The following is a 25,956-nucleotide window of genomic DNA, read 5'->3' as shown; positions in this document are numbered from 1 at the left end:
ATTTTGGTACCAGTACCATGCTGTTTTGGTTACTGTGGCCTTGTAATATAGTTTGAAGTCAGGTAGCGTGATGCCTCCAGCTTTGTTCTTTTGGCTTAGGATTGACTTGGCAGTGTGGGCTCTTTTTTGGTTCCATATGAACTTTAAAGTAGTTTTTTCCTATTCTGTGAAGAAAGTCATTGGTAGCTTGATGGGGATGGCATTGAATCTATAAATTACCTTGGGGAGTATGGCCATTTTCACGATATTGATTCTTCCTACCCATGAGCATGGAATGTTCTTCCATTTGTTTGTATCCTCTTTTATTTTGTTGAGCAGTGGTTTGTAGTTCTCCTTGAAGAGGTCCTTCACATCCCTGTAAGTTGGATTCCTAGGTATTTTATTCTCTTTGAAGCAATTGTGAATGAGAGTTCACTCATGATTTGGCTCTCTGTTTGTCTGTTATTGGTGTATAAGAATGCTTGTGATTTTTGCACATTGATTTTGTATCCTGAGACTTTGCTGAAGTTGCTTATCAGCTTAAGGAGATTTTGGGCTGAGACGATGGGGTTTTCTAGTTATACAATCATGTCATCTGCAAACAGGGACAATTTGACTTCCTCTTTTCCTAATTGAATACCCTTTATTTCCTTCTCCTGCCTGATTGCCCTGGCCAGAACTTCCAACACTATGTTGAATAGGAGTGGTGAGAGGGGACATCCCTGTCTTGTGCCAGTTTTCACAGGGAATGCTTCCAGTTTTTGCCCATTCAGTGTGATATTGGCTGTGGGTTTGTCATAAAGAGCTCTTATTATTTTGAGATACGTCCCATCAATAGCTAATTTATTGAGAGTTTTTAGCATGAAGTGTTGTTGAATTTTGTCAAAGGCCTTTTCTGCATTTATTGAGATAATATGTGGTTTTTGTCTTTGGTTCTGTTTATGTGATGGATTACATTTATTGATTTGCATATGTTGAACCAGCCTTGCATTCCGGGGATGAAGCCTACTTGATCATGGTGGATAAGCTTTTTGGTGTGCTGCTGGATTCAGTTTGCCAGTATTTTTTTGAGGATTTTTGCATTGATGTTCATCAGGGATATTGGTCTAAAATTCTCTTTTGTTGTGTCTCTGCCAGGCTTTCGTATCAGGATGATGCTGGCCTCATAAAATGAGTTAGGGAGGATTCCCTCTTTTTCTATTGATTGGAATAGTTTCAGAAGGAATGGTACTAGCTCCTCCTTTTACCTCTGGTAGAATTCGGCTGTGAATCCATCTGGTCCTGGACTTTTTTTGGTTGGTAAGCTATTAATTATTGCCTCAATTTCAGAGCCTGTTATTGGTTTACTCAGAGATTCAACTTCTTCCTGGTTTAGTCTTGGGAGGGTGTATGTGTCCAGGAATTTTTCCATTTCTTCTAGATTTTCTAGTTTATTTGCATAGAGGTGTTTATAGTGTTCTCTGATGGTAGTCTGTATTTTTGTGGGATCGGTGGTGATATCCCCTTTATCATTTTTTATTGCGTCTATTTGATTCTTCTCTCTTTTCTTCTTTATTATTAGTCTTGCTAGCGGTCTATCAATTTTGTTGATCTTTTCAAAAAACCACCTCCTGGATTCATTGATTTTTTGAAGGGTTTTTTGTGTCTCTATTTCCTTCAGTTCTCTTCTGATCTTAGTTATTTCTTGCCTTCTTCTAGCTTTTGAATGTGTTTGCTCTTGCTTCTCTAGTTCTTTTAATTGTGATGTTAGGGTGTCAATTTTAGATCTTTCCTGCTTTCTCTTGTGGGCATTTAGTGCTGTAAATTTCCCTCTATACACTGGTTTGAATGTGTCCCAGAGATTCTGGTATGTTGTGTCTTTGTTCTCATTGGTTTCAAAGAACATCTTTATTTCTGCCTTCATTTCATTATGTACCCAGCAGTCATTCAGGAGCAGGTTGTTCAGTTTCCATGTAGTTGAGCGGTTTTGAGTGAGTTTCTTAATCCTGAGTTCTAGTTTGATTGCAGTGTGGTCTGAGAGACAGTTTGTTATAATTTCTGTTCTTTTACATTTGCTGAGGAGTGCTTTACTTCCAACTATGTGGTCAATTTTGGAATAGGTGTGGTGTGGTGCTGAAAAGAATTTGTATTGTGTTGATTTGGGGTGGAGAGTTCTGTAGATGTCTATTAGGTTCGCTTGGTGCAGAGCTGAGTTCAATTCCTGGATATCCTTGTTAACTTTCTGTCTCGTGGATCTGTCTAATGTTGACAGTGGGGTGTTAAAGTCTCCCATTATTATTGTGTGGGAGTCTAAGTCTTTTTGTAAGTCTCTAAGGACTTGCTTTATGAATCTGGGTGCTCCTGTATTGGGTGCATATATATTTAGGATAGTGAGCTCTTCTTGTTGAATTGATCCCTTTACCATTATGTAATGGCCTTCTTTGTCTCTTTTGATCTTTGTTGGTTTAAAGTCTGTTTTATCAGAGACTAGGATTGCAGCCCCTGCCTTTTTTGTTTTCCATTTGCTTGGTGGATCTTCCTCCATCGCTTTATTTTGTGCCTATGTGTGTCTCTGCATGTGAGATGGGTCTCCTGAATACAGCACGCTGATGGGCCTTGACTCTTTATCCAGTTTGCCAGTCTGTGTCTTTTAATTGGAGCATTTAGCCCATTTACATTTAAGATTAATATTGTTATGTGTGAATTTTATCCTGTCATTATAATATTAGCTGGTTATTTTGCTCATTAGTTGATGCAGTTTCTTCCTAGCCTTGATGGTCTTTACAATTTGGCATGTTTTGGCAGTGGCTGTTATTGGTTGTTCCTTTCCATGTTTAGTGCTTCCTTCAGGAGCTCTTTTAGGGCAGGCCTGGTGGTGACAGAATCTCCCAGCATTTGCTTGTCTGTAAAGTATTTTATTTCTCCTTCACTTATGAAGCTTAGTTTGGCTGGATATGAAATTCTGGGTTGAAAATTCTTTTCTTCAAGAATGTTGAATATTGTCCCCCACTCTCTCCTGGTTTGTAGATTTTCTGCCAAGAGATCCGCTGTTAGTCTGATGGGCTTCCATTTGTGGGTAACCCAACCCTTCTCTCTGGCTGCCCTTAACATTTTTTCCTTCATTTCAACTTTGGTGAATCTGACAATTATGTGTCTTGGAGTTGCTCTTTTCGAGGAGTATCTTTGTGGCATTCTCTGTATTTCTTGAATCTGAATGTTGGCCTGCCTTGCTAGATTGGGGAAGTTCTCCTGGATAATATCCTGCAGAGTGTTCTCCACTTGGTTCCATTCTGCCCGTCACTTTCAGGTACACCCATCAGACGTAGATTTGGTCTTTTCACATAGCCCCATATTTCTTGGAGACTTTCTTCGTTTCTTTTTACTCTTTTTTCTCTAAACTTCTCTTCTCACTTCATTTCATTCATTTGATCTTCCATCACTGATACCCTTTCTTCCAGTTGATCGAATCAGCTACTGAAGCTTGTGCATTCGTCACGTAGTTCTCTTGCCATGGTTTTCAGCTCCGTCAGGTCCTTTAAGGACTTCTCTGCATTGGCTATTCTAGTTAGCCATTCATCTAATCTTTTTTCATCTTCTTCGCCATGGGTTCAAACTTCCTCCTTTAGCTCGGAGTAGTTTGATTGTCTGAAGCCTTCTTCTCTCAACTCGTCAGTCATTCTCCATCCAGCTTTGTTCTTTTGCTGGTGAGGAGCTGTGTTCCTTTAGAGGGGGAGAGGCACTCTGATATTTAGAGTTTCCATTTTTCTGCTCTGTTTTTTCCCCATCTTTGTGGTTTTATCTACTTGTGATCTTTGATAATGGTGATGTACAGATGGGGTTTTGGTGTGGGTGTCCTTTCTCTTTGTTAGTTTTCCTTCTAACAGTCAGGACCCTTAGCTGAAGGTCTGTTGGAGTTTGCTGGAGATCCACTCCAGACCCTGTTTGCCTGGGTATCAGCAGTAGAGGCTGCAGAACAGCAGATATTGGTGAACAGCCAATGTTGCTGCCTGATTGTTCTTCTGGAAGTTTTGTCGCAGAGGAGTACCCGGCCGTGTGAGGTGTCAGTCTGCCCCTACTCGGGGGTGCCTCCCAGTTAGGCTACTCGGGGGTCCGGGACCCACTTGAGGATGCAGTCTGTCCGTTCTCAGATCTCCAGCTGCATGCTGGGAGAACTGCTACTCTCTTCAAAGCTGTCAGACAGGGACATTTAAGTCTGCAGAGGTTTCTGCTGCCTTTTGTTTGGCTATGCCCTGCCCCCAGAGGTGGAGTCTACAGAGGCAGGCAGGCCTCCTTGAGCTGCAGTGGGCTCCACCCATTTCGAGCTTCCCGGCCACTTTGTTTACCTTCTCAAGCCTCCACAATGGCGGGCGTCCCTCCCCCAGCCTCGCTGCCACCTTGCAGTTGGATTTCACACTGCTGTGGTAGCAGTGAGTGAGGCTCCATGTGTGTAGGACCCTCCGAGCCAGGCGCGGGATACAATCTCCTGGTGTGCCGTTTGCTAAGACTGTTGGAAAAGTGCAGTATTAGTGTGGGAGTGACCCGATTTACAGGTGCCGTCTGTCACCCCTTTCCTTGGCTAGGAAAGGGAATTCCCTGACCCCTTGTGCCTCCTGGGAAAGGCGATGCCTTGCCCTGCTTCGACTCACGCTCAGTGCACTGCACCCACTGTCCTGCACCCACTCTCTGACAATCCTCAGTGAGATGAACCTGGTACCTGAGTTGGAAATGCAGAAATCATTCGTCTTTTGCGTTGCTCTCGCTGGGAGCTGTAGACTGGAGCTGTTCCTATTTGGCCATCTTGGCTCCACAGCCACTTCATTTTTTTGAGAGTAAAAGCTGGTAGTGAACATTGGAAATTCTGAATTTGTTATATATGTCATTATTGAAAATACCAATGAAACCACAGCTTTTCCAAACCTTCAGTCTTTGTGCATTGCTTTTCTTCCCATTACCTCTCCTGTAGAATCTGGAAGGACAGTACAACCACGCTTTAGACCTCTTGTATTCTGTTTGTAGTTTGTGTAGTTAATTAGTTCATTAGTTCATTTACTCGTTCATTCATTCTCTAAGTACTTACTGAGTTACTGCTCTGGATACTGAGGCTGTAAAACTGATTAAGACCTGGTTTCTGTCCTCGAAGATATTTCAGCGCAGAGACATGTAAAGGGAGAAAATATTGTTTGATAAAATTTTAAATAAAATGCTGTAGTGCCACAGAAGAGAAGTTGATTAGCGGTCTGGGAGACTAAGGAAGACTTCGGAGAGCCTACATGATATTTAAGTTGTTGATAAGTGTCTTAAAGGCTACTTGGAATAAACAAGCAAAATTAAGTAAATTAAAATAGCTCTTTTATTTCTAAACACTCAGTCAGAGGTCTAAATTTATAAAATATAATTCAAAGGCCTGTGTATAAATATGTGGATGATGTGATTTTGGTCTCATTTCCAGATCAGTCCTGTAAATCCTAAATGAAACATTGTGGTTATACCAAAGTTTATATATGAAGTACTAAAAGAATTTAAAATTAGGCATCTGTCTTTCATTATAAGGTGTACAGAAAAATGCGGGAATATGCTCCCTAGTTACTACAAACAGTATCTTGCTTTGCTGCTTTTGTAAGGTAAATTTTATTGTAATTTGTAACTGGAATGTTTAGAACTCTGTTTCTCAATTTCTTGTCCTTTTTTTAGTTAACAAAAGAAAATAGCTTTTCCTTTTATACATCAATCTTAAGAAACTGTTGTGACTTTATGTTAAAAAAAAGTTTTTTAAAAACAACCTGAGGGATAGAGTGAAATTTTCTTCTTTATTGGCTGTTGATGGGTTTAGTTTTACATACTATAATTAGGTGTTAGTATCTCATAGTGTTCTCTTTGTGTAGCTCTCTAAGAGAATTCAGTTTTTTAAATAAGTTTTTTTTAAACCTTCTCAGTGAAACCCCATCTTTAATAGACAAAATTTGTTATAATATTTCTCTCATCTGGGCTTTAGAATTCAGACCCACCATAAAAAGAAAATCTCAATTTTATGCCATATTCTTTTTCTTTCTCGGAGATTGGAGCACTAAATAGAGGTGTCCTTCTCTGGAATATTAACATGAGTGAATTCTTATTGGTGTTACCCAAAAAGTTACCTCATTTTAAGATAGTGTTTCTCATTTCTTTTTTTTTTTTTTTTTTTTGAGACAGAGTCTCTCTGTGTTGTCCAGGCTGGAGTGCAGTGATGTGATCTCGGCTCGCTGCAACCTCTCCGCCTCCCGGGTTTAAGCAATTCTCCTGCCTCAGTCTCCTGAGTAGCTGGGATTACAGGCACGCACCACCACGCCCAGCTAATTTTTGTATTTTTAGTAGAGACGGAGTTTTGCCAGGTTGGCAAGGCTGGTTTCAAACTCCTGACCTCAGGCGATCTGCCTGCCTCGGCCTCCCAAAGTGCTGAGATTACAGGCGTGAGCCATCTCGCCTAGCCTTATTTAATTTTTTAAATTTTTATTTATTTATTTATTTTTTTGAGACGGAGTCTTGCTCTGTCACCCAGACTGGAGTGCAGTGGCGTGATCTTGGCTCACTGCAACCTCCGCCTCCCGGGTTCATGCCATTCTCCTGCCTCAGCCTCCCGAGTGACTGGGCCTACAGGCGCCCGTCACCACGCCCAGCTAAGTTTTTTTTGTATTTTTAGTAGAGACAGGGTTTCACCGTGTTAGCCAGGATGGTTTCGATATCCTGACCTTGTGATCTTCCCGCCTCAGCCTCCCAAAGTGCTGGGATTTATTTTAAGTTGTTGGGTACATATGCAGGATGTGCAGGTTAGTTACATAGGTACACATGTGCCATGGTGGTTTGCTGCTCCTGTCAACCCATCACCTAGGTATTAAGCTCAGCTTGCATAGCTATTTTTCCTAATGCTCTCCCTCCCCTCACTCCACTCTTGACAGGCCCCAGTGTGTGTTGTTCCCCTCCCTGTGTCCATGTGTTCTCGTTGTTCAGTTCCCACTTACAAGTGAGAACATGCGGTATTTCGTTTTCTGTCCCTGCATTAGTTTGCTGAGGATAATGGCTTCCAGCTCTATCCAAGTCCCTGCAAAAGACATGATTTCATTCATTTATGGCTGCATAGTATTCTATGGTGTATATATACCACATTTTCTTTATCCAGCCTGTCATCGATGGGCATTTGGGTTGATTCCATCTCTTTGCTATTGTGAATAGTGCTGCAATGAGCATACATGTGCATGTGTCTTTATAGTAGAATGATTTATATGCCTTTGGGTATATACCTAGTAATGGGATTGCTGGGTCAAATGGTATTTCTGGTTCTAGATCTTTGAGGAATTGCCACACTGTCTTCCACAATGGTTGAAGTAATTTACATTCCCACCAACACTGTAAAAGCATTCCTCTTTCACTGCAACCTTGCCAGCATCTGTTGTTTCTTGGCTTTTTAATAATTGCCATTCTGACTGGCCTGAGATGGTATGTCATTGTGATTTTGACTTGCATTTCTCTGATGATCAGTGATGTTGAGCTTTTTTTCATGTTTGTTGGCTGCATGAATGTCTTTTTTTTTGAGAAGTGTCTGTTCATGTCCTTTGCCCACTTTTTGATGGGTTTTTTTTTTTCTTGTAGATTTGTTTAATTTCCTTGTAGATTCTGGATGTTAGACCTTTGTCAGATGGATAGATTGCAGAAATTTTCTCCCATTCTGTAGGTTGCCTGTTTGCTCTGATGATAGTTTATTTTGCTGTGCAGAAGCTCTTAAGTTTTTAATTAGATCCCATTTGTCAATTTTTGCTTCTGTTGCAATTGCTTATGGTGAGTTTGTCATGAAATCTTTGCCCTGCCACAAGCTTTTCTATTGTGGGACAGGCAGTGATAAAGCTTTGTTTCTAAACTATCATGCCCCTCCTTTGTTATTTTTCCAGTTAATTTCACGTATACTTTATCAGTGGGATTGAAAACATTTAGAAGATGAATATATATGTTTTCATATTTATTTCATTTCCAAAATTCTATACCTCAACCAGGGAATACAGTTATCCTTTCCTTATTCATCGACTAAATTTGGTGTATGTATCTAGTGATTGAAGCATGGGGGAGTTTGTGACGGTATGGGAAGTGTAGCTTGAAAATAATTCCATGAACTATAGAAAGAGGAGGAAGAGTAGGGAGGCAGTGAAGAAAGTTATCAGACCACCCTTAGTAGGCATGGTCTGATAGGCCTTAAGACAATCTAGGGATTGGGGTGCAACATATCAAAAGCTGACCCAGTAAGTATGATTGTGATGTAGTGACAACTCGGAGGAAGTTACGTGAAAAGAAAGTGTTTTTAGGAATATCCACGTAACAGAATAGTATGCAAATACACACAGAAATAAGATATGAACATCAACAGATGGATGCAAAATATTAGGAATATAATTTTATTTTGTTTTATTATTTTATATTTTTGAGACAAGGTCTCACTCTGTTGCCCATGTTGGAGTGCAGCGAAACTATCACAGCTCACTGCAGCCTTTGCCTACCTCAGCCTCCTTTGTATCTGGGACCATAAGCATGTGCCACGAAGCCTGGTTAATTTTTAAAATTTTTGTAGAGATGGGGGTCTTCCTTTGTTGCCCAGGCTGGTCTTGAATTCCTGGGCTCAAGTGATCCTTCTGCCTCAGTCTCCCAAAGTATTGAGATTACAGGAGTGAGCCACCACACCTGGCTTTTAATTTTATTTATGTAACACATTAACATATGTTAACATGTATGACAGGTAAACACCTTAAGGAAGTTTACCTTAAATAATCAAGGGCAGCAAGGAGCATTTCTTTTCTTCTGGAAAACTATGTACTGGTATCCTATTAACAAATGGCATAGAAAAGGACTCTGACACTGATAACTGTTATAAAAATGCCCCTAATTTGGCTGGGCGGAGTGGCTCATGCTTGTAATCCCAGCACTTTGGGAGGCTGAGGCGGGCAGATCATGAGGTCAGGAGATTGAGACCATCCTGGCTAACACCGTGAAACCCTGTCTCTACTTAAAAAAAAAAAAAAAAATTAGCCGGGAGTAGTGGCACTCACCTGTAATCCCAGCTACTCAGGAGGCTGAGGCAGGAGAACCGCTTGAACCCAGGAGATGGAGGTTGCAGTGAGCCAAGGTTGCACCACTGCACTCCAGCCTGGGCGACAGAGCGAGACTCTGTCAGAAAAAAAAAAAGTCCCTAATTTAGGGAAATTTAAAAGCAAGAAAGTAAGGGTCTTGCCCCTTTCACCTCTGATTTCACTCCTCATGTCAGGATATAGAAGCATTACGTTTTTACATAAATAAAATGATACACCTCAATAATATTTTGCCTCCATCTTTTGATGTTCATACCTTATTCTTTTATTGTTTGCATGGCATTCTGTCATGTGGATTTTCCTAACATACTGTAGCCTTTCCCTTACCTGTGGGGCATATGTTACATGACACCAGTGGATGCCTGAAACTGCAGATATGCTGTGTTTTTTTCTATACACACACATACCTATGATAACGTTTAATTTATAAATTAGGCGCAGTAAGAGATTAACAATGTAACTAATAATAGAACCATCATAACAAGATACTATAATAAAAGTAATGTGAATGTGGTCTTTCTCCCACTCTAAATATCTTATTGTACTGTATTCACTTATTTTTGGACCTAGGTTGACTCAGGGTAACTGAAAGGGAAGATGAAACCACAGATAAGAGGGAATATTGTATTTCAGCAATCTCTTATTAATGCACATTTTATTTCTTTCAAAATTTTTAGCTCTAATTAATGATTCACTAACATTCTTGTCCATATCTTTGAGCAGTCATACAAATGATTCTTCTGTGTAAATGCCTAGAAATATAATTGTTTCACTTTCAAGCTTATGGATTCACAATTATGATAAATGTTATACAAAGCACCAGTTTATGCTCTATAGCAACAAACACTTTGTAATTGTAGAACTTTGCTAGCCTTGGGGACTTAGAGAGGAGGAACTTGTTCTGGGTCTTTCAGGAGATAATAATGTAATAGATTAAGGTTGTAGTTAGCTATATTGATATATTTTCTAAGCTAGAAAAGAGGAGTACATTTAACTCTGATACTTTTCTAACTAGTGTAATTCTTCAGAATTGGAACGAAACTGTATTTTGGATTCTGAGAAATGTTTATATGAGTATATATAAAGAATTATACTTTTTGGGCTACGTTTCTGGAAGATGTGGAAAGAAAGCAAGTTTATTTTCTAACAGCCAAACGTAGTTTCCTGTGATATTAAATGTCAGTTCAAAAACAAGCCTCATTTTAAAATATTTTAAGTTCAACAGCCCCCTCTAGTGGAAAAAAGAAGAACTTCCCTCAATTTCCAGTGTCCTTAATATGATTTTATTTCACACACACAGACACACATAATAAAGATGCAGGTAGCTTTTGGTGTGATTAGAAAATATGTTCTGTAACAAAAATTTTAAAGTTACATTTATTTGGGATGAAGGCAAGTTTTTCTGTAAATTGCATGAGGTATTTTTGTAGTTTTTTTGGATTTTCTTGTGTGTTACATTGCATCTCAGAATTGGATGATATTGATAAAACCATAAACTTAAGCAAATATTTGAACATACAACCCCCCCAGGGATTTATATATACTCAATGCCCAATATAACCCAGCAATACCATTAATGTAACAAATGCTACCTAGATCATGTTAGTGTGTGTTATGTTTACTGGAACTGGAAACAAACAGTAAATTGTTATATCATTGAAGACAATTCTGAATCACTTCCCCATCCTGCCACAACTTCAGCCCCAAAAGAATAACTGCCATTCTGAAGTTGGTGTTTAATTTTCTGTCTGTATACATTGACAGTATATTGTATTATTTTAGTATTTTTGTTTTAGGATATATATTAGAATATCATACAGGATGCTTCTTTGTCAAACTTATATTTTTCACTTTTTTTTTTCTTTTAGACAGGGTCTCACTCTGTCACCCAGGCTGGAGTGCAGTGGCACGATCTTGGTTCACTGCAACCTCTGCCTCCTGGGCTCAAGCAATCCTCCCACCTCAGCCTCCTGAGTAGCTGAGACCACAGGCACGTGTCACCACACCTGGCTAATTTTTGCATTTTTTAGTAGAGACGGGGTTTCGCCATGTTGGCCAATCTGTTCTCGAACTCCTGAGCTCCAATGATCCACCCGCCTTGGCCTATCAAAGTGCTGGTATTGCAAGTGTGAGCCACCATGCCTGGCCTGCTTGTATTTTTGAGGTTTGTTAAAGTTAATAAAATAGCTTCTGTTCATTCAGTTTAACTGCTGTATAATATTTTATCTTGTGCGTGTGCCATAATTTACTCATTACCTGACTGCCTTGTCCATTTTCTGTTGTTTATAACAGAATATATGAAGCTGGTTAATTTATAAAGAAAAAGAATTTATTCTTGCAGTTCTGGAGGCTGAGACATCTAATGTCAAGAGACTGCATCTGACGAGGGCCTTCTTGCTGATGGGAACTCTGCAGAGGTCCAAGGCTGCACAGGGCATTGCATGCTGGTGGGCTGAGTGTGCCAGCTCAGGTCTCTCTTTCTCTTCTTGTAAAGCCACCAGTTCTACTGCCATGATAACCCATTAACCCATTAATCCATTATTGGATTAACCCATTCACAAGGGCAGAGCTGTCATGACCCAGTCCTCTCTTAAAGGCCCCACTTCTCAAAACTGTCACATGGGGGATTACATTTCAACATGAGTTTTGGAAGGGACACACATTCAAACCATAACACTGACATTGAGTTTTAAGTTCTTTGCAAGTTTAAATTATTACAGACAGTGATTCCATGAACATCACATCTTTTTATGTGGGTATGTATTTAGTGCATATAAAATATGTGCCAAATTGTTCTCTTAAGTGGGTCTAACAATTTCAAAGAAGAGTTTCTCTTCCTTTACAGCTTCTTGGTATTTTTCAGATTTAATTTCTTTTGAAATAGGATATGTGTGAAATTGTATCTCATTCTTGCTTAAATTTCCACTTCCTTGACATTGACCATGTTACGTTTATTGGCCATTCACATTTCTTTTTTGTGAAGTGCCAGCTTATATTTTTTGCCTTTTTTCTTTTGGATTTTTGGGTATATTTTTATTGATTAATAGGAACTTTTGGCTGAGGGTGGTGGCTCCTGCCTGTAATCCTAGCATTTTAGGAGTCTGAGGTGGGAGAATTGCTTGAGCCCAGGAGTTCGAGACCAGCCTGGGCAACAGAGACACTCTCTCTATGAAAAAAAAAAAAAAAAGTATATATATTAGCCAGGCGTAGTGGCATATACCTGTGATCCTGGCTAGTAGGGAGGCTGAGGTGAGAGGATTGCTTTTGCCTGGGAGGTCAAGGCTGCATTGTCCTATGATCACAGCCCGGGCTACAGAGCAAGACCCTGTCTCAATAAAAAAAAAAAAAAAAGGAGTGTTTTTTTTTTTTTAAATATATTTAGTAACTAACTCTTGGTTATGTCTATTCCTTTTGCAAACATCTTTTTCTTTTTTGTAGAGACAGAGAGGCAGTTTACATTATGTATGATGAACAGCTTAAAATTTTTTTTTTTTTTGGACACGGAGTCTCGCTCTGTCATCTAGGCTGGAGTGCAGTGGTGTGATCTTGGCTCACTGCAACCTCCGCCTCCCGGGTTCAAGCGATTCTCCTGCCTCAGCCTCCTGAGTAGCTGGGATTACAGGTGCCTGCCACCATGCCCAGCTAATTTTTTTTTTTTTTAATTTTTAGTAGAGACGGGGTTTCACCATGTTGGCCAGGCTGGTCTTGAACTCCTGACCTCAGGTGATCCACCTGCCTTGGCCTCCCAAAGTGCTGGGATTACAGGCGTGAACCACCGCACTTGGCCTAGTTTTAAATTTTAATGTAGTTGAATTTATCAGTATATTTCTTTATAGTTGTGATTGTTTTGTCTTAGATAACCCAAAGTCATAAAGATAATGCGTATATAGCATGAGATGGGATCTAATTTTGTTTTTCCAAATAGATAGCCAAGTGTCCCTGTACTAGTTACTCAATTGTCTGTTATTTTACCGCATATTGATTTATAATGTCATTTCCATCATACATCAAGTTCTTTTATATCTAAGATTTTGTTCTTGGGTACTCTGTTCTGTTTCACTTACATGTTTGTTTCTGCATCAGTACTAAATTGCTTTATTCATTATACCTTTAGAATAAGTCTTGATATCTGGTAGAGAACTTTCCTCTGTCTTTATTCTTAATATTTTTTAGGGGTGAGGGAGGGGTTATTCTTGGCCTTTTACTTCCCTATGTGAATTTCAGGAATGGCTTATTGTATTCCATCAAGAGACCTTCCTGTAATTTTGATTAAAATTGGATTGCATTTATAGATCATTTTGACATAAAGTTGACATCCTTATAATGCTTATCTCTTCTATTGTCCATCTTTTTATATTTTTACTCTTATTTTCTGAGAGATTTTCTCAATTTTATATTGCAGCCTTTCTATTACATTTTATTTCATCTTTTGGGTTTTTAATTTCTAAGCTCATTCTTGTTATTTGATGATACCTTTCTTAGTATATTCTCCTTGTTTCATGTTTGTAATGTCTTAATTTAACTCTTTGAGGATATAAGTCATACTTATTTTGAAGGTGTTTCTCCCCCCACCCCTCCCTTGATGGTTTTGTCTTCTTTTCTTTTCTTTCTTCTTGTTTTTGAGACTGGATCTTGCTCTGCTGCAAAGGCTGGAAATGCAGTGGCTCGATCATGGCTCACTGCAGCTTAAACCTCCTGGGCTCGGCTGGGCGCGGTGGCTCATGCCTGTAATCCCAGCACTTTGGGAGGCCAAGGCGGGTGGATCACCTGAGATCAGGAGTTCAAGACCAGCCTGGCCAACATGGTGAAACCCCATCTCAACTAAAAAAAAAAAAAAAAAAAAAAAAAAGCTGGGCGTGGTGGTGGGTGCCTGTAATCCCAGCTACTTCGGGAGGCTGAGGCAGGAGAATCACTTGAACCTGGGAGGCGGAGGTTGTAGTGAACCGAGCTGGTGCCATTACACTCCAGCCTGGGTGACAAGAGTGAAACTCTGTCTAAAAAAAAAAAAAACCTCCTGGTCTCAAGCCATCTTCCCACCTCAGCCTCTCGAATACCTGGGACTACAGGTGTGCACCAGCATACCTGGCTAATTTTTTCTATTCTTTGTAGACACAGGGTCTCACTGTGTTGCCCAGTCTGGTCTTGAACTCCTGGACTCAAGTGGTCATCCCGCCTTGGCCTCCCAAAATCCTGGGATTACAGGTGTGAACCACTGTGCCCGGCCTGGTCTTTATTTTCTCTGAGTGTTTGGCTTCATTTTGTAGTAGCCTCTGAGTTTCACATGAGAAGTGATATAGTTTGGATGTGTGTCTCTGCCCAAATCTCATATTGAAATGTAATCACCAGTGTTGGAAATAGGGCCTGGTGGGAGGAGATCATGGGGGCAGATTTCTCGTGAATTGTTTAGCACCATTCCTCTTGGTCCTATCCTCATAGTAGTGAATGAGCTCCACGAGATCTGGTCATTTAAAAGTGTGTAGCGCCTCCTTCCTCCTGCTCCTGATCTGGCCATGTGATGTGCCTGCTCCCCCTTCACCTTCTACCATGATTGTAAATTTCCTGAGGCCTCCCCAGAAGCCAAGTGATGCCAGCATCATGCTTCCTGTATAGCCTGCAGAACTGTTAGCCTATTAAACCTCTTTTCTTTATAAATTACCCATTCTCACATATTTCTTTATAGCCATGCAGGAACAGCTTAATACAAGAACCTTTCCGCAAATGTCCGGTGATTCTAGACTGTGTGTTTATATTTAAGAATGAGGCACTAAAAAGATGAGAAGAAGCTCTTTGGATGTGGAACCCTTGCATTGAATTGGGGAACCTTACGATGTCTTTTTTCTTGGCCTGGTAGTTTCCCTAGAAAGAAATCTTTTAGTCTCCTCCTTATATTGCTGTGAGTGTAGGAGTCAGTGCTCAGGGCGCTGTGAGGTCTAACTGCCCACTATGCAGATGTTGCTTAATCTCCTTATTTTTAATAAGGTGTCTTACCCCAACCCCCAGTTGTGTTTACTTTTCATATCCTCAGAACCTCTTTTGATCAACCTCTAGTTTGTAAACTCCTTCCTTTTACCAGGATATGGAGGGGGATTTTTCAGGGAGGGAGCTGGCAGAGGCAACCCGAGAGTGTAAAGTACTGGTTATAGAGGCTTCCAGCAATGCTCCTGTATTCATTTTTACTATATAGCTTGGCTTCAAGGTTAGCTGTTTTGCTAGGGTCTGGATGTTTGTGTCCCTCCTAAATTTGTATGTTGAAACCTAATCGCCATTGTGACGGTATTAGGAGGTGGGGTCTTCAGGAGATTATTAGGTCTTGATGGTGGAAACCTTAAGTAGAATTGGTGCCTTTATAAGGGACTGAAGAACCAGAGTTCTTGCCTTCCACCATGTTAGGACACAGATAGAAAGCATCCTCTATAAACTAGAAAGTAGGCTCTTGCCAGACATTGAATCTGCCAACACCTTGATCTTGTATTTCCCATCTTCCAGAACTGTGAGAAATACATTTCTGTTTTTTATAAACTGCCTAGTTTATGGTATATCTTGTTATGGCAGGCTGGATGGACTAAGACTTTGTGCCTCCAAATTCTGAGCTTTTGTGGCTGTAAATCAGCTTCCTACTAGGCTTCTCTTTTTTTCCGCATTTAGAAAAGGTGAAAAAGCTGAAACCTAAGTCATTATCACTTGTCAGTTTGCTTTCTGTCTTCCAAATTTGCTCCTGACATCTTTTGTTGGCTATCATTTTCTCCACCATTCATTGTTTGTGCCATTTGTTTTTATTTTTTACTTTCATTTAAGTGGCGTTTTAGGAGAGATGATTAGCTATGTTTAATCATATCTGTTTAGTGGTCCCCTCTTGGTGTTCTTTTTAACTTATGATCTTCTGATAGAACTGCAGTCTCACTTTTCATCTCATATTTGAATTCTGGTTTTACCAAATGTTTTTAGTATTAAAAGTATTTTGTAGTGTGAAACTGTTGTGTTGAGTGTGCCCCTGTTCTTGAGTTTTGACTATTTTCTTGGTTGGGCACATTGTCTTTTGTGTGCTTTGTTCATTTCTACCTTTGTTATTTTTTCTTTTTCTTACTTTTGAATAGTTTGCATATTTGCATAGTTTCCATGCCATTCTTTGCAATTTCCTGATACTTTGGTGGCTTTATTTTGATCTTCTATTTATAAAAAGAGTTGGAGTTCTTACGTGTCTTACTAGTTTGTTTTTCCCAGTGAACATCTGTTTGAGGACTGAACTTCTGTATTTCTTAACACTTTTCTGCAGGTTTATGTAATGGTGACAGGATGGTAGATACTCAACTGATGTAGTGGGTGGTCCTAGGCTCTGTGGCCTATTTGAGATTTATTAAATGCCATAGACTATTTTGTTGGGGGTTCTATATACAAATTTTTGTGTTGACATAGATTTTCTTTTCTCTTGGGTATATACTCAGTATTAGAATTTCTGGGTCAAATAGTAACTTTATGGTTAGCTTTTTGAGGAACTGACGGACTGTTTTCTAATGCTGCTGAATGACAGTATGAGTAATGTTTGAGAGTTCCAGTTTCTCTACGTCTTTGCCATCACCTGTTATCATCAATCTTTTTGTTGATAACCATCTTAGTGGCATGAAATAGAAGTCCTCATTTAACATCATTCATAGGTTCTTGGGAATTGTGACTTTAAGTGAATGACGTAGAATGAAACCAGTTTTAGCATAGGTTAATTGATATAAATGAGTTAAGTTCTTGGAGCATATTTCTGGTAAAAAAAATCACTAAACTTCCAAATAAAGACTCAAAACACTCAAACATTGAAATAAATGTTATCTATACATACATTTAAGAAAGCTTAATAAAAACAAATGGTTTTGATTTGCATTTTTCTTTTTTTCTTTTCTTTTTTTTTTTTTCAGATGGAGTCTCGCTCTGTCGCCAGGCTGGAGTGCAGTGACACGGTCTTGGCTAACTGCAGCCTCCGCCTTCTGGGTTCAAGCGGTTCTCCTGCCTCAGCCTCCCAAGTAGCTGGGATTACAGGCATGCGCCACCATGCCCGGCTAATTTTTTTGTATTTTTAGTAGAGACAGGGTTTCACCATGTTGGCCAGGCTGGTCTTGAACTCCTGACCTTGTGATCTGCCCGCCTCGGCCTCCCAAAATGCGGGGATTACAGGCGTGAACCACCGTGCCTGGACCTTGATTTGCATTTTTCTAATGACTAATGATGTTGAATACCTTTTTATATTGTTGATTGTGACTTTTCTGTCTAAATCTATAAAGTGTGTATTCTTTGTCATGTGTGGCCAATGAAATCTCTACTTGGTTTGTAGATGGTCAGCTAATGAATGGACAGAAGATTTTCTTAAATGCTGTGAACAAATAAGTCTTCTAGCCTTTGCTGAGTGGTTCTTTCTTTATGTTGGAGTATGCATTCAATGCTTTTGTGGGCTGATCAAAACTCTGCCTTAGCCTTTGCTTCCTACTTGCACAGAGCCTTAAGGTCAGCCAGAGATGAGAGACTGGGGCCTTCTCAGGGACTAGGCTTATATATAGACTTGCACTTGCATGGTTTTCTGGATGCCAGGAATATGTCAGAGCTTTTCAAAGGCTATATATGTGCCTGGTTCTCTGTGGCTGGGGCTTTTGGGGAGCTCCAACTCTGTTCTTCTCTCCTTCCCCACAGTGCTGGCTAGGCTGCTGGATTCCATAAGCTACTACTATTCTGAGGCAATTGATTTTTGAAGCTATCAGGAGCTGGTGGGGTGGGCATGAGAATAGTACAAGTTAAAATGCCACAAATCTCACTATTCTTATTGAGATTCAATTGATTTCCCTGAATAAATGCTTTTTGGATTACTGCAAGTTTTTGGTTAATTTAAAGAGTTAACGAGAAATTAGATTCAGATAATTTTTGCCAGCGTTCTTGTTGCTTTTATGAAGGAAAGGATTTTTGGTGCTACCCCATTCTGGAGCTGCTTATGTTCTTTGAGGATATTTTGAAGTTTTCTTGTTTTTAAATACCCATTTCTCTTAGGTTGCCCCTCCCCCTTTAACATTATTTGATTTAGATTTTATCTTCATGTTTGATAATTTTTAAAAGTATCATGTTTTCTCATTTTAAGAGTGAAGGACTAAAAAGTTTCTTAGAAACTTTGAGTGTCTGGGTGAGGCTTTTCAGCCATGATCTTTACTATAGGATTGTTTGGCTAGATATAATCCTTCCCCCTTCCCCATCTAACTTAAGAAGTAGAAAATAGAAAAGCTGAATAGTATGGAGCATTAAATAGATTGAGTCAGTGTCAAAATTGCTGGCCCATATTGTTTTACCAATGAATAAAAAGAAACATTAAAGGAGCTAATAATTCCAGTTTTATGTAAACTCCTCTACAGAATGGAAACATCTTGATAGCATAATCTTGATACCAAACTGACAAGGATACAAGAAAAGATAATTATAGCTAATCTCAGTTATGAATATATATGCAAAAATATTATACAAAATATTAGCTAACCAAATGTAGCAAGATTTTAAAAAGATAAAATATAAAAGACTTTATACAATTAATGTCAGGCGGGTTTAACATTACAAAATCAATCAATATAATTCTAACTCAATGTAGTCAGTTAATTAATGTAATATAACTTTTCTTCATATAGAATTTCTAAGTATCTCTACTCTTGAGTAGAATTCCTAAACATCTCTACTATTTTAGGAAAACATCTTTTTCCGTGAAAACATGTTTGTGTGTTTGTATGTGTCTATATCTGTGTGTGTATTTATATTCATATCCAAGAATACAGTAGAAATTATCATATAATATTAAGTGACTACCAGACCTCTGCATTGAAAATGTGATTGTTAGGTCAGAATTTTATCTAAATCTTGAAATACTCTTAAATAAAAGCCATTTGGCAAGTAATATTAAATATAGATCAACTATCATAGCAGTAATATAGTAATATATCACCAAAATAAACATCATAAGCCCTAACTGATTGGCCTTTGATTTTCCAGGTTCTTTTTTTTAAAAAAGGATTAAATTTAAACTTGGTGGAATAGTGGGCATACTCTTTGTTTATTGCAATGGGATTTACATGATTATGTGTTGTGTTTCTACATGATTTGTCAGTAAAATGGGAATCACGTGTGATTTTTTTTTTTTTTTTTCTTCAGACAGGGTCTCACTCTGTCACCCAGGCTGGAGTACAGTGGCATGATCTCAGCTTGCTGCAGCCTCTGCCTCCTAGGCACAAGTGATCCTCCCACCTCAGCCCTCCAAGTACTGGGACCACAGGCATGCGCCACAACGCCAGCTAATTTTTGTTTATTTATTTATTATTTTGAGATGGAGTCTCGCTCTGTCGCCCAGGCTGGAGTGCAGTTGTGTGATCTTGGCTCACTGTAACCTCCACCTCCTGGGTTCAAGCGATTCTCTTGCCTCAGCCTCCCGAATAGCTGGGATTACAGGTGTGTGCCACCACACCTGGCTAATTTTTTGTACTTTTAGTAGAGACAAGTTTTCACCATGTTGGCCAGGTTGGTCTCGAACTCCTGATCTCAAGTGATCTGCCCCCCTTGGCCTCCCAAAGTGCTGGGATTACAGGTGTGAGCCACGACGCCCAGCCATTTTTGTTTATTTTTTAGGGATGATGTTTTGCCATGTTGCCCATTGTGGTCTTGAACTCTTGAGTTCAAGGGATCTACCCACCTTGGCCTCAAAGTGCTGGGATTACAGGAGTGAGCCACTATGCCTGGCCTATGATTTTCTTTTATAAATAAATCTCATGAGACTTCCTAAATAATTTATTTTACTATTTTATTTATTTTACTATATAAAATACTATATAAAATAGTTTCGATCAACTAGGATATAAGCATCTTTTGGTTATAGACTCCATTTTGTTATTATTTCAAATTATTTGGTTTATGGTTAACCATGTAAATTGCTATTTATTTACTTTAAAGTAGACAAGTATGTAAGTCAATGACTGAAAGTTGCAGATTATGTATTTGTAATTTAAGAAGGCATATAATTTAACAGTGACTGAATTAATACTGGGGCTATTGAGTGATTGAAGGAGGAGGACCTATCATATAGAATAATAGTCTTTTATACTTACGTAGTATAGTGCATAATGTTCTTAAAAGTGCTTTCATATATGAAAGTACTCTTATGAAAAAATGAGATTACATAAGGTTGTTCATAATACTGTTTGTATTTGGCCATTCTCACATTGCTATGAAGAAATACTTGAGACTGGGTAATTTATAAAGGAAAGAGATTTAATTAATTGGCTTATCATTCTGTATGCTTTACAGGAAGCATGGTGCTAACATCTGCTCGGCTTCTGGGGAGGCCTCAGGAAGCTTACAATAATGGTGGAAGGCAAAGGGGGAGCAGGCATGTCACATGGAATTTATGTTCCTCTCTATACTGGTTATTCTAGTTAGCAGTTCCTGTAATAACCTTTTATCAACGTTCTTAGCTTCTTTGCATTGTGTTAGAACATGCTCCTTTAGCTCAGAGGAGTTTGTTCCGCCTTCTGAAGCCTACTTCTGTCAATTGCTCAATCTCATTCTCTGTTCAGTTTTGTGCCCTTGCTGGAGAGGTGTTGCGATCATTTGGAGGAGAAAAGTTATTCGGCTTTTGGAATTTTCAGCATTTTTGTGCTGACTTTTCCTTATCTTCGTGGATTTATCTACCTTTGATCTTTGCGGCTGATGACCTTTGGATGGGCTTTTTGTGGGAGGGTTTTTTTTTTTTTGAGATGGAGTCTTGCGCTGTCACCCAGGCTGGAATGCAGTGGCGTGATCTCGGCTCACTGCAAGCTCTGCCTCCCGGGTTCACGCCATTCTCCTGCCTCAGCCTCCCAAGTAGCTGGGACTACAGGTGCCCGCCACCACACCCGGCTAATTTTTTGTATTTTTAGTAGAGACGGGGTTTCACCATGTTAGCCAGGATAGTCTTGATGTCCTGACCTCCTGATCCACCCGCCTCGGCCTCCAAAAGTGCTGGGATTACAGGCGTGAGCCACCGCGCCCGGCCTGCTGGGGGGGGTTCTTGATGTTGATGTTGATGTTGTTCCTTTCTGTTTGTTAGTTTTTCTTCTAGCAGGCCCCTCTTCTGATGGTCTGCTGCAGTTTGCTGGACTTCTGCAGGTCTGCTGCAGTTTGTAGGCCCTGTTTGCCTGGGTATTACTAGTGGAGGCTGGAGAACAGCAAAGATTGCTGCCTGCTCCTTCCTCTGGAAGCTTTGTCCCAGAGGGGCACCAGCCTGATGCCAGCTGGAGCTCTCTTATATGAGGTGTCTGTCAATCCCTTTTGGGAGGTCTCTCCCAGTCAGGAGGCAGGGGGGTCAGGGACCCACTTGAGGAGGCAGTCTGTCCTTAGGAGAGCGGGTGCGCTGTGCTGGGAGAATCCCCCTTGTCAGGATCAGCCGCTGTCTTCAGAGCTGACAGGTAGGAAAGATTTAAGTCCACTGAAGCTGCGACTGCAGCCGCCCCTTCCCCCAGGTGCTCTGTCCTACCAGGATGAGAGTTTTATCTGTAAGCTCCTGACTGAACTGCTGCATATCCTGCAGAGATGCCCTGCCCAGTGAGGAGAAATCCAGAGAAGCAGTCTGGCCACAGCCACGTTGCTTTGCTGTGGTGACTGTGCCCAGTCCAAACCTCCCAGTCTCCTTAGCACTATCAGGAGAAAACCACCTACGAAGGCCTCAGTAATGGCGGTCGCTGCTTCCCCCACCAAGCTCGATCATCCCAGGTCGACTCCAGACTGCTGTGCTGGCAGTGAGAATTTCAAGCCAGTGGTTCTTAGCTTGCTAGGCTCCGTGGGAGTGGGACCTGCTGAGCTAGACTTCTTGGGTTCCTGGCTTCAGCCCCCTTTCCAGAGGAGTGGACGGTTGTCCTTTCTCACTGGAGTTCCAGGTGCCACTGGCATACGAAAAAACTCCTGCAGCTTGGTGTCTGCCCAAACAGCCGCCCAGTTTTGTGCTTGAAACACAGGGCCCTGGTGGCGTAGGGTCACGAGGGAATCTCCTGATCTGCGGATTGCAAAAATCCATGGGAAAAGCGTAGTACTCAGGGCGGGTAGCACAGTCCCTCCCCACTTCCCCTGGCTGGCTGGGGGAGGGAGTTGCCCTAGCTCCTTGCACTTCCAGGGTGAAGTGACGCCCCACCCTGCTTCTGCTTGCTCTCCATGGGTTGCACCCAGTGCCTAACCAGTCCCAGTGAGATGAACTGTGTACCTCAGTTGGAAATGCAGAAATCACCCACCTTCTGCGTTGGTCTCGCTGGGAGCTGCAGACTGCCGCTGTTTCTATTTGGCCATCTTGGCCCCTCCCCACCCTGTCCAGTGGTCTTTACGTTACTGCTATTGTAATTGTTTTGGGGCACCATGAACCATGCCTGCATAAGGTGATGTACTTAATTTGTAAATATATGTGTTCTCACTACTCCTCTGTCCAGCCGTTCTTCCAGCTCTCCCTCTCCTCTGGCGTCCCTACTCCTTGAGACAGAACAGTGTTGAAATGAGGCCAAGTTAACTCTCCAATGTCCTCTAAGTGTTCAAGTGAAAGGAAGGCTCACACCTGTTTCATTTTAAATCAAAAGCTAGAAATGATTAAGCTTAGTGAGGAAGGAATGTTGAAAACCAGGACAGGCCAAACGCTATGTCTTTAGTGCCGAACAGCCAAGTTGTGAATGCAAAGGAAAAGTTCTTGAAGGAAATTAAAAGTGCTACTTTAGTGAACACATAAGTGATAAGAGAGCCAGACATTCTTATTGCTGACATGGAGAAAGTTGTAGTGGTCTGGATAGATCAAACCAGCCACAACTTTCCCTTAAGCCAAAGCCTAATTTAGAACAAGACCCTAACTCTCTTCAATTTGATGAAGGCTGAGAAAGGTGAGGAATTTGGAGAAGAAAAGTTGGAGGCTAGGAGAGATTGGTTCATGACGTTTAGGGAAATAAGACTTCCACATAATATAAAAATGCAAGGTGAAACAAGTGCTTATGTAGAAGCTGTAGCAAGTAATCCCAAAGATCTAGCTAAAATAATCGATGAAGGTGGCTACACTAAACAACAGATTTTCATTGCAGACAAAACAGTCTTCTATTGGAAGGTGTCATCTAGGTGTTTCAGAGCTAGAGAGGAGAAGTCAGTGCCCAGCTTTAAAGCTTCAGAGGACAGGGTGACTCTCTGGTTAGGGGCTAATATTGCTGGTGAGTTTAAGTTGAAGCCATTGCTCATTTACCATTCTCCAAATCCTAGGGCCCTTAAGAATTATGCTACATATACTCTGCCTGTGCTCTATAAATGGGACAACAAAGCCCAGATGACAGCTCATCTCTTTACAGAATATTTAACTGAATATTTAAGCCCACGGTACCTGCTGCTCAGAAAAAAAAGATTCTTCTCAAAATATTGTTTGTTAACAATGCACTTGGTTACTGAAAAACGCTGATGGTTATGTACAAGCAAGTTAATGTTGTTTTCATCCTTGCTAACACAACATCCATTCTGCAGCACATGCATCAATGAAGAATTTTGACTTTCAAGTCTTATTACTTAAGAAATACATTTCATAAGGCTATAGCTGACATAGATAGTGACTCCTTTGATGGATCTAGACAAATTAAATTGAAAACTTTCTGGAAAGGATTTGCCATTCTAGATGCCCTTAAGACCATTTGTGATTCATGTGAGGAGGTCCAAATGTCATCATTAACAGGAGTTTGAAGGAAGTTGGTTCCAGTCCTTATGGATAACTTTGGGGGTGGGGGCAGGTTTAGACTTCAGTGGAATAAGTTACTGTAGGTTAGAAATAGCAAGATAATTAGAATTAGAAGTGGAGCCTGAAGATGTGACTGAATTGCTGCAATCTCATGCATTCATAAAACTTGAATGGGTGAGGAGTTGCTTCTTATAGATGACCAAAGAAAATAGTTTCTTGAGATGGAAACTCCTCCTGGTGGAGATGCTGTGAACGTTACTGAAATGACAGCAAAAGATTTAGAATATTACATAAACTTAGTTGCTAAAGTAGCCATAGGGTTTCAGTTTTGAAAGAGGTTCTACTGCTAGTAAAATGCTATCAAGCAGCATTGCATGCTACAGAGAAGCCTTTTTGAAGAAAGAGTCAACCAATGTAGCAAACTTCTTTGTTGCCTTATTTTAAGAAACTGCCACTGACTGCCCAGCCTTCAGCTGCTACCATCCTCATCAGTCAGCAGTCATCAACAAACATTGAGTTAGGACCTTCCATCATTAAAGATGATGACTTCCTGAAGGGCCAGATGTTGGTTAGCATTTTTTTTTTTTAGCAGTAAAGTATTTTAATTTTATTTATTTATTTTTGAGACAGAGTCCTGCCCTCTCGCCCAGGCTGGAGTGCAGTGGCGTGATCTCGACTCACTGCAATCTCTGCTTCCTGGGTTCAAGCGATTCTCCTGCCTCAGCCTCCCATAGTAGCTGGGATTACAGATGTGCACCACCACATCTGGCTATGTTTTGTATTTTTAGTAGAGATGGGGTTTTGCCATGTTGGCCAGGCTTGTCTCGGATTCCTGGGCTCAAGTGATCCGTCCGCCTTGGCCTCCCAAAGTACTGGGATTACAGGCGTGAGCCACTGTGCCTGACCTCAATAAAGTATTTTTAAATTAAAATAAATACATTTTTATATATAATGCTATTGCACACTTAATAGATTACACTATAGTGCAAACATTACTTTCATTTGCAATTTTTTGGAAACCAAAAATTGATGTGACTCACTTTATTGCAATATATGCTTTATGGCAGTGGTCTGGAACTGAACCAGCCATATCTCTAAGGTATGCCTGTGTTAAGAAGTCTATTACCTGAAGGAAGTAATTATTAAGAGTTCATGTATAGCGTGCTATAGAATAGTAATCTTATGAATAAGGGGATTCATAAGAATAAGAATAAGGAATTGGAATCTCAGACCAGTCAGAATGGCTATTATTAAAAAGTCAAAAAATAACAGATGCTGGCGAGGTTGTGGAGAAGAGGGAACACTTATGCATTATTGGCGGGAGTGTAAGTTCATTCAACCATTGTGGAAAACAATGTGGCGATTCCTCAAAGAACTAAAAACAGAACTATCTTTTGATCCAGCAATCCCATTTCTGGGTATATACTCAAAGGAATAGAAATTGTTCTACCACAAAGACACGTGGCATGCATATGTTCATGGCAGCACTATTCACAATAGCAAAGACATGGAGTCAACCTAAATGCTTATCAGTGTTAGACTAGATAAAGAAAATGTGATATATATACACCATTAAATACTATGCAGCCATAAAAAAGAATGAGGTAATATCCTTTGCAGGAACATGGATGGAGCTGGAGGCCATTATCTTTAGCAAACTAACACAGGAACAGAAAACCAAGTACCACATGTTCTCACTTCCAAGTGGGAACTAAACAATGAGAACACATGGACACAAAGAGGGGAACAACATACACTGGGTTCTGCCTGAGGGTGGAGAGTGGGAGAAGGAAGAGGATCAGAAAAAATAACTTTTGGGTTCTAGGCTTAGTACCTGGGTGATGAAATAATCTGTACAACACATCCCTGTGACATGAGTTTACCTATATAACAAACCTACACATGTACCCGTGAACCTAAAACAAAAGTTAAAAAAATAGAAATAAGAAATTGGAAATATGAAATAAAAGTTGAATTTAAAATGTTTCTTCATCTCTTCACTGTGGACTTAGGATGCTGGGTGTTTTTCAAACTAGAATCTTTGATAGAGAATTATATTTGATGTTTGTAACATACTCAGATTCTAATGGTATCTTTTGAGTGGCTAGGTATTCTTGGAAGCATATATAAATATTCATGTGTGTTTGTCCATGAATAACGTTACTCTGGTGA

General features: G+C 40.2%; 1 protein-coding gene across 10 annotated transcripts in view; it reads left to right on the top strand.

Moving 5' to 3' along the window:
* The window catches only part of CCDC171 (coiled-coil domain containing 171), a 446,519-nt gene that overhangs the window by 68,131 nt on the left and 352,432 nt on the right, over window positions 1-25,956 (top strand). The window lies entirely within an intron of this gene.

This window comes from Pan paniscus, chromosome 11, assembly GCF_029289425.2.
Source record: "Pan paniscus chromosome 11, NHGRI_mPanPan1-v2.0_pri, whole genome shotgun sequence".
In the NCBI taxonomy this organism is placed as follows: domain Eukaryota; kingdom Metazoa; phylum Chordata; class Mammalia; order Primates; family Hominidae; genus Pan; species Pan paniscus.
Note: the sequence above shows the minus strand (reverse complement) of the source record. Positions and strands in the feature narration are given on the sequence as shown.